Genomic DNA, 9,434 nt, shown 5'->3' with positions numbered 1-9,434 from the left:
TGGGCAGCAATGAAGACCCAACACAGCCAAAAATAAATAAATAAATAATTTTAAAAATGGATACATTTAAATAATAACTACATTCATCAATAGAGATTAACTTTACAAATGTTACAGTTATTGAAAGAAACAACTCCAACTATATATGGCCATCTATATAAGTCCTAAATAGCCAAAACTAAACAAGGATACATGCTTATATAGTAAAACTATAAATAAAAGCATGGATATTATTAACCCAAAGGTTAGGATGGAAGGTGGCTCCTTGAAGAGCACATTAAGGAGGGGTGTCTAAGGTCTTGGAATTATTTATTTCTTAACCTGGGTGATAGATACATAGAGATTTATTTATTATCCCTCACACTTTACATTATGTAATGTTCATTCTTTTTTGTTGACATATAACTGACATATAACATTATGTAAGTTTAAGGTGTACAACATGTTGATTTGATCCATTTATATATTGCAGTAAGATTGCTACCATAGCATTAGCTAACACTCTGTTATGTTATGTAATTGTCGTTTCTTTTTTGTGGTGAGAACAATTAATATCTAGTCTTTTAACAACTTTGAAGTTTATAATACAGTATTGTTGACTATGATCACTATGCTGTACATTAGCTCTCCAGGACTTATTCATCTACTATTGCCCAGTTTATACCCTTGAACAACATATCCCCACTTCTCCACCCCCCACCTCTGGTAAACACCACTCTACTCCATTTTTTACAAGTTTGTCTTTTTTAGATTCCACATATAAGAGAGATCATATAGTATTTGTCTTTCTCTGACTTGTTTCACTTAGCACAATGCCCTTGAGGTCCATCCATGTTGTTGCAAATGGCAACACTCCATTCTTTTTGTAGCTGAGTAATATTCCAGTGTGTGTGTGTGTGTGTGTGTGTGTGTGTGTGTGTGTGTATAACATCTTATATATTGGGTTGGCCAAAATGTTCATTCAAAATCCAAATGAACATTTTGGCCAATCTCCCCAAAAATATATGTATATATCTCACAATTTCTTTATCCATTTATCCACTGATGGACACTTAGATTGTTTCCATATCTTGGCTATTGTAAATAATGCTGTAATGAACATGGTCTTTTTGAATTAATGTTTTCATTTCCTTCAGATAAATCCCAGAAGTGGAAATGCTGGATCATATGGTAGTTCTATTCTTAGTTTTTTGAGGCACCTCCATACTGTTTTTCATAGTGGCCACACCAGTTTACATTCCCACCAATGGTGCACAAGGGTTCCCTTTTCTCCACATCCTCGCCAACAGCTGTTGTTTCTAGTCTTTTTGATGATAGCCATTCTAACAGGTGTGAGGTGATATCTCACTGTGGTTTTGATTTGCATTTCTCTAATAATTAGTGATGTTGAGCATCTTTTCATGTGCCTGTTAGTCATCTGTATGTCTTCTTTGGGAAAATGTCTATTCAGATCTTCTGCCTGTTTTTAATTGAATTGTTTATATTTCTGCTATTGAGTTGTATGAGTTCTTTACATATTTTGTATATGAACCCATTATCAGATGTATGATTTGCAAATATTTTCTCCCATTCGATAGGTTGCCTTTTTATTTTGTTGGTGGTTTCCTTTACTGTGCAGCTTTTTTTTTTGTGTGTGTGTGTGTGTCTGTGGTACACGTGCCTCTCACTGTTGTGGCCTCTCCCGTTGTGGAGCACGGGCTCCGGATGCGCAGGCTCGGTGGCCATGGCTCACGGGCCCAGCCGCTCCGCGGCATGTGGGATCTTCCCAGACCGGGGCACGAACCCGTGTCCCCTGCATCGGCAGGTGGACTCTCAACCACTGCGCCACCGGGGAAGCCCTGTGCAGCTTTTTTGTTTGATCTAGTCCCACTTGTTTATTTTTGCTTTTCTTGCTTTTACTTTTGGTGTCAGATTAAAAAATTTATCACTATGACCTATGTCAAGGAGTTACCACCTATGTTTTCTCCTAGGAACTTTATGGTTTTGGGTCTTACATTCAAGTGTTTAATTCATTTTGAGTTAATTTTTGTGTACAGTGTAAGATAGTCCGATTTTATTTTTTCATGTGGCTGTCCAGTTTTCCCAACACCGTTTATTGAAGAGACTGTCCTTTCTCCATTGTATATTCTTGGCTCCTTTGTTGTAAATTAATTGACCATATATGCGTAGGTTTACTTCTGGGCTCTATTCTGTTCCATTGGTCTATGTGTTTATTTTTATGCCAGTACCATACTGTTTCAGGAATTGTGATACCTTCGACTTTGTTCTTCTTTCTCAAGGTTGCTTTGACTATTCAGGGTCTTCTGTGGTTCCATACAAACTTTAGGATTTTTTCCTATTTCTATGAAAAATGCCACTGGAATCTTGGTAGGGATTGCATTGAATCTATAGATGGCTTTGGGTAGTATAAACATTTTAACGATATTAATTGTTCCAATTCATGAACACGAGATATCTTTCCATTTGTGTCTTCTTCAGTTTCTTTTATTAATGTCTTATAGTTTTCATTGTATAGGTCTTTCATCTCCTTGGTTAATTTATTTCAAGTATTTTATTGTTTTTGATGCTACTGAATCAAAATGATTGGTTACTTCTTTTTCAGATGTTTTGTTGTTAGTGTATAGAAATAATTGATTTTTGTATGCTGATTTTATATCCTGCGACTTTACTGAATTTGTTGATTAGTTCCAACAAACAGTGTTTTGGTTGAGTCTTTAGGGTTTTCTATATATAGGATCATGCCATCTGCAAATAGTGACAGTTTTACTTTTTGCTGTCTGATTTGGATGACTTTCATATCTTTGTCTGGCCTAGTTGCTCCTAAGTAGGACTTCCAGTACCATATTGAATAAGAGTGGTGAGAGTGGGCACCCTTGTCTTATTCCTGATCTTAGAGGAAAAGCTTTCAACTTTTCACTGATGAGTACAGTGTAAGCTGTGGGTTGATCATATTTGCCTTTATGATGCTGAGGTATGGTCTTTCTATACCAAATTTGTTGAGGGTTCTAATGATGAAAGGATGTATTTTGTCAAAAGCCTTTTCTGCATCTATTGAGATTATCATATGATTTTTATCTTTCATTCTTTTAATATGGTATATCACATTTGCATATGTTGAACCATCCTTGCATCCCAGAGACAAATCCCTCTTGGTCATGATATATAACCCTTTTTTTTTTTTTTTTGGCATATGGAAATTTATTACTATCATGTTTTCATCATCAAAACTTATGATCTAGGTCTTTCCTTCCTGCCTTTGTATAAGGCCAAAAGAGAGACATTGGCTACTTTGACAACCTTAAAGCGGACTCCAGGAATGTCACCAACAGCATGACCTTTGCGACCAAATCCAGCAACCAGAACTTCATCATTTTCCTCAGTAAAATTCAAACAACCATCATAGGGTACAAAGGCTGTGATTTTTTTTTTTTGCCATTCTTGATGAGCTGAATCCTGACACCCTTCCTGATGGCAGAATTTGGCCGTTTGGCTTCAACCCTACTTTTTCAAACACAGTTCCCTTGGCATGAGAAGCGCCTCCAAAAGGGCTGGCCTTCAGGGCTGTGCCCACATGGGCTTTCTTGTACTGTTTATCATGCCACTTCTGGTCTCGTCGGTGGCTACAGAGCTTCCTCGCAGTACGAAGACCGTAACACTTGCCCATCCTGCCGGTGCCACGGGCCTGAACGAAAGAGTATAACCCTTTTAATGTGTTTCTGCTCTAGGTTTTTGCTTTGTGGTTACCATGAGGCTTACACAAGACATCTCAGAGGTAACACAGTGCATTTTAATTTGATAGCAGCTTGACTTCTGTCATCTATGAAAGTTTCACCCTTTTACTTCTCAGTTTTTATATTTTCGATGTTGTATTTTTATATTGCATATTCATTAACACATTATGGTAGCTATTATTACTTTTAATACTCTCTTCCTTTTACCTTTATGCTAAAATTAAGTGGTTAACAAACTATCCTATTACAGATTTAGTTTCTAGGTCTGATTGTATATTTATCTTTACCAGTGTGTTATATACTCTTGTATTTTTTTGTCACTGATTAGCTTCTTTTCATTTCAGCTCAAAGAACTCCTTTCAGCATTTCTTGCAAGGCAGGTCTAGTGGCGATGAACTCTCTCAGCTTTTGTCTAGAAAAGGCTTTATTTCTTCTTCATATCTGAAGGATAACTTCGCTAGATAGACCATTCATGGCTAGCAAGTTTATTCTTTCAACCCTTTGAATATGCCATTCCACACTCTTGGCCTGTAGGGTTTCTGCTGAAAAACCCATTGATAGCCTAATGGGTGTTCCTTTGTAGGTTACAATCCTTTTTTCCCTAGCTGCTTTTAGAATTCTTTCTATATCCTGAGAAATATCAAAAATATAAAAAGGGAGAAGTAAAAGGGTAAAACTTTTGTAGATGACTGAAGTCAAGCTGCTATCAAATTAAAATGTACCGTGTTATCTGTTAGATGTCTTGTGTAAGCCTCATGGTAACTGCAAAACAAAAACCTAGAGCAGATACACATTAAAAGTGTTATACATCATGACCAATAGGATGATCTATTAGCATGTATTTGGGTGCCCAATTCTCTCCTCAGGTTTAGGAAATTCACAGCTATTATTTCTTTAAATAAATTTTCTGCTCCCATCTCCCTCTCTCTCTTTCTGGAACCCCAGTTATTATATTTGTCCTTTTGATAGAATACCATAGACCACGTAGGCTTTTTTCCACTCTTTTTGATACTTGTTTTGTTTTGTTTATTTGCCTCTAATTGGGTTATTTCCAAATTCCTAATCTCTAACACACTTGTTCTGTCTTCCATTTGCTCTGCTCTACTGCAGATTTGACTGCATTTTTCATTTCATATATTGAGTTCTTCAGCTCCAGAATCTCTGTTTGGTTCATTTCTATCTCTTTTGGGAAATTTTCATTTTGATCTTGTTTTTTTTTTTTGAGATTTCATCAAACTGTCTTTGAGTTTTCTTGCAGCTTGTTGAGTTTCTTCAAGACAGCTATTCTGAATTCTTTTTTGGCTAGATCACAAAATTCTGTACCTTTGAGCTTTGTTGCTGGAGAATCATTATTTTCTTTTTGTAATGGTATGTTTCCTTGATCTTAAATGTTCCTTGTAGTTTTGCATTACTGCTCTCACATTTGAAATTAAGGAGATGCCACCTCAAACCTTTGTTAGTTGGTTTCTGATGGAGTATGCTGTTCAATGGTGTCGTTATTACCTGGGGTTTTATCTGTCTTTGTATCGGTACTCTTACTCCACTTCTCTTGCTCCCTCGTGTGGCAGGATTCTTAAGCTTTTAGGTCTTCTCTGATGCTTACAAGTCACCAGGCAGGCTCCTGGAAACCTCTCTTTTGTTTTCCAGAAGGTGGTGCTATAGCTTCAGTTTGTGGTTTCTCCCTTGTCCACATTATGTGGCCTGTTTCTGAGTGTGCTTCCTAGCCACAGGAGCTTGCTTTCACTACTGCAGTAGGAAGCGTGCACATGGAGATGCCACAAACTAGGGCGAGATGTGGGTTTAGCACTGGCCCATGGATCTAGTAGGGAGATCCTCAGGTGTGGTACTCTCAGGGGTTTGTGGGTGGACTTCCTGCTGAGTGCAATCAGCAGGAAAGGCATCCCTTCTCTGCCTCTTACCCCATCTCCAGTCATGAAAGACCAACCTCAGTACTCTGGGTGCTATTGGAGAGAAACAGGTTTGTCCCACACAACTGAGGTAGCTGGGTACTCACCCCAAACTATCCTCCCCTACCCCTAAGGAGGGACAGGGTGCCGCCACTGGATACATCAGCCTGGTGCAGTGTTTCCTTGGGGGAGGGGACACTGGGAAAGTTCCTCTTACCACCCCCTCTTCTGTGACCAAAATTGTTTTGCTGTTGTTGTTTCTAGAATGGTGTGCTGGAATCTCCAATCAGGAAGGCTCAACTTCTGCGAATTCCCTCTCATGCATAAGTATCTGACCAGGTCAGTACTCTCCAGTTTCGGTATATATTTTTTTCCAATCATAGCAAGAGGGGGTTCTGGGCAGGTTCACTGGCTCCCCTGATTCTGCAGCCTATATGGAAATCTGTCTGTCTATTACTGGATGCACAGGTAGGTGAGACTCCTGGATCCCACAGCTCCCACAAAGGTGCTTTGGTTTGTGGATGGATGTCTATTCTGTTGTTTTAAAAAGGGGACAAAAAAGAGGAATGTTTTATGCCGCCATGATGCTGACATCACTCCCCTGATGTAATGTTCATTCTTTATGACATATTTCATAACTGGAAAAATATTGTGTAAACAACATGATATGATAAGGAGTTGATAGCTATCAGAGCTGCCACCTTCTGGGTACACAATGGGATTATCCTCTGGCTCTTTGTGGTTGGGCAAGGGCTAAAGCATATAAAAATTGTAGACTACGGTGCAGAGTTTGGACTTTAGTACAAGGCAGCCACTGGTGGGTTTAGGAGAATGATGTGATGCGGATCACATTTTAAAGGGATCATTCTTGCTGCTGCATGGAGGATGTATTGTTGGGGGCAAGTGTGGAAACACAGAGCCCAGTTAGAGAACTGGTAATGGTGAGATGATGGTGACTTAAACTTCACTGATTACAGGCAAAATAGAAGTGGAATTTTTTGGAATGCATTTTGCAGGTGTATCTGAAAGGACTTACAGAAAAGTGGGGAATAGGGGTTGAAGGAAAGAGGGGGATTGTAGATGATCACTGTTTTGGGTTGAACAACTGAATATATGGTAGGGCCATTTACCATAATGGGAGCAAATGAAGGATTAACAGGTGTGAAGAGAGGGAATGGAGCTTATTGTTCTCTGTATTAGCTTTAGACAGCTATGTGCACATGTTAAATAAACCACTAGAGAGACAACCCCATCCCTCAAGGGAACGCCCAGAGCCAAAGATGTATATGTTTGGGAGTCAGTAGCATACAAATGATATTTAATTCAAAGGACTAGATTAGATCATTCAGAGAGAATATACATAGAATAAAAGAGTGAAGACAGGAGAAAAACCAGGTTAGTATGCAGTCATAGAAGCCGAAAGAAGAAAGCATGTTTTGAATGCTGTTGAGAGGCTGAGTGAGATATTAAATGATAGTATTTGACAAATGGAGCTAACTGGCAGCTTTGACAAGGGAAGTTTCGACGGAGTTCTGTGTGGTGGTGGGGAACGGGGGAGGCAGATGGAGAGGGTCGAGGAGAAAGTGGAAGAAAATGGAGAAAGAGAATGAAGGGAATTTTGGTAAGTTTCCCTCTGAAGGGGAGCCAAACTGGGCTTGGAGGAGGTATGTGGTGAAGGCAGATTTTCTTTTTTTAGGATAGGGGATACTAGAGTGTGTTTGTTTGCTGATGGTGATTCAGGAGTGAGGAAGAAGCTAGTGATGCAGGAGACGAAGAGGTTAATACACCGGGGAAGAGAGGGTTCTGATCCAGGGCACAATGGAGGGGCTGTCCTTTCACTAGAAGAGAGATCCTCCATCCAAGGATGGAAAGGCAGGTAGATGTTGGTTTTAATGATGAAACTACGAGGTAGGGAGTGCTCCTTGATTGTGGCTCTTTTCATTGAGTTATGAGCAAAATAAGTGGAATAATATTTGATGGAACTGAATAAAGACCCCACTGCACATCAAAAAGATTCCCATGAAACAATAAATTAATGAAAATCAATCAACCCCTATATATTTCTTGGTTAATCTTAAGATTTAAGGGTAAAGAATGAATTCTATAAGCATGTAAGTAGAAAATAAAATTACAAACAAAGCAAAAAGGCAGGTTGTACTTCTGGTCCAGCCATGATGGAATAGCTAATATCAGATGAATTCTCCTGCTGAAAACAACTATAAAAGATGTACAATGTACATTTAAAAACTGTTTAAAATATTTAAAGAATATGTAACTCAGGCAGGACTTGAGGGGCTACAATATGTGAAACAAAGGAAACATAGTGAGGTGGACTTCATATTTCCCCTGGCTTTTCCCTTGAGGGCATTTGCTATTTCACAGTAAAGCAGGGGAAAAGAATCCTAGTAGAAAACAGCAGATAGAATGTTTAATTCAGAGATGACACAATCATATATACAGAAAAGAATCATTTATCATAATTAATAAATGCATTAACAAGGTCACTAGATACAAGATGGATATTAAAAAATCAATTGTCTTTCTATATACCAGCAACAAAAAATTAGACAATGGAATTTCGGAAGATGTACTGGCTTTGACTCACAGATATAGAAAACATACCAGGGGCTACCAGTGGTGAGAGGGGAAAGGGGGAGGGGCACTTTAGGAGTGAGGGGGGAAGGGGTTATTCTGGGGTTATATGAAATCGTGTGTGAAACTTCTCAAAATTGTAAAGCACTGTAGAATTTAAAGACTCTTTCATTTAATTTAAAAAATGGGCTGACTTCATATTATGACCAATATGTGATGTCAGAAAATAAAACATTGTCTAACAAGTTTTGAGGGGAAATGTTATTTATTTATTTATTTTTGGCTGCGTTTTGGGTCTTCGTTGCTCTGCGTGGGCTTTCTCTAGTTGCGGCGAGCAGGGACTACTCTTTGTTGCGGTGCACAGGCTTCTCATTGCTGTGGCTTCTCTTGTTGTGGAGCACGGGCTCTAGGCCTGTGGGTTTCAGTAGTTGTGGCACGCGGGCTCTGTAGTTGTGGAGCACGGGCTCTAGGCACACGAGTTTCAGTAGTTGTGGCACGTGGGCTCAGTAGTTGTGGCACGCGGGCTCAGTAGTTGTGGCTCACGGGCTTAGTTGCTCCGCGGCATGTGGGATCTTCCCGGACCAGGGCTCGAACCCGTGTCCCCCGCATTGGCAGGCGGATTCTTAACCACTGCGCCACCAGGGAAGCCCGAGGGGAAATGATTATGATGTGCCGAATTTTCTTTTTCTTTGAAGCAACAGAAAGACAATCTTAAATATGCAAGGCTGTGCTAGTTTTAATGGTGAAACTATGAAGGAGTGCTATTTTCCACTAAAAACTATTTGATTTTGTACTTCAGCTGCAAGATGAATCAAGACAGAGAATTCATGAATGCTAAAGACATAGTTTGAGAAAAACTGGCAGTGAGCATCAAATGATCTAAAAACAAGTAACTTTAAGATGCCATTAAGTGTATTCATAAAATATACCTTTTAGGCATATATGGACAAAACAACTGGACAAAAATAGTAGGTAGGTTATAACAAAAGTGGAAGATAGAAGATAATTTTCTCAAACATACTACCATTTCATTATTGACATTAGTCTTTAGAGAATTATAGACTTAAGTATATTTTAGCTTTTTATTGAAGTGTAATATGCATATATAAATATGTACATATCATAAGTATACAGCTCACTGAATTTTCTCTAGGTGAACACACCTTGCAACTATCCCAGACATCAAGAAATAAAAACCTTGTTA

At 38.9% G+C, this 9,434-nt stretch overlaps 1 pseudogene across 1 annotated transcript; it reads right to left on the bottom strand.

Moving 5' to 3' along the window:
• Positions 1-3,001: 3,001 nt before the first annotated feature.
• Positions 3,002-3,664, bottom strand: LOC309966051 (small ribosomal subunit protein uS12-like; annotated as a pseudogene). Its single transcript has one exon. The product of its transcript is annotated as a small ribosomal subunit protein uS12-like (transcript).
• Between the last annotated feature and the right edge of the window lie 5,770 nt (positions 3,665-9,434).

The sequence above is a fragment of the Leucopleurus acutus genome (genome assembly GCF_964270905.1).
Source record: "Leucopleurus acutus genome assembly, chromosome: 9".
In the NCBI taxonomy this organism is placed as follows: Eukaryota; Metazoa; Chordata; class Mammalia; order Artiodactyla; family Delphinidae; genus Leucopleurus; species Leucopleurus acutus.
This window is presented reverse-complemented; position numbering and strand designations above follow the sequence as displayed.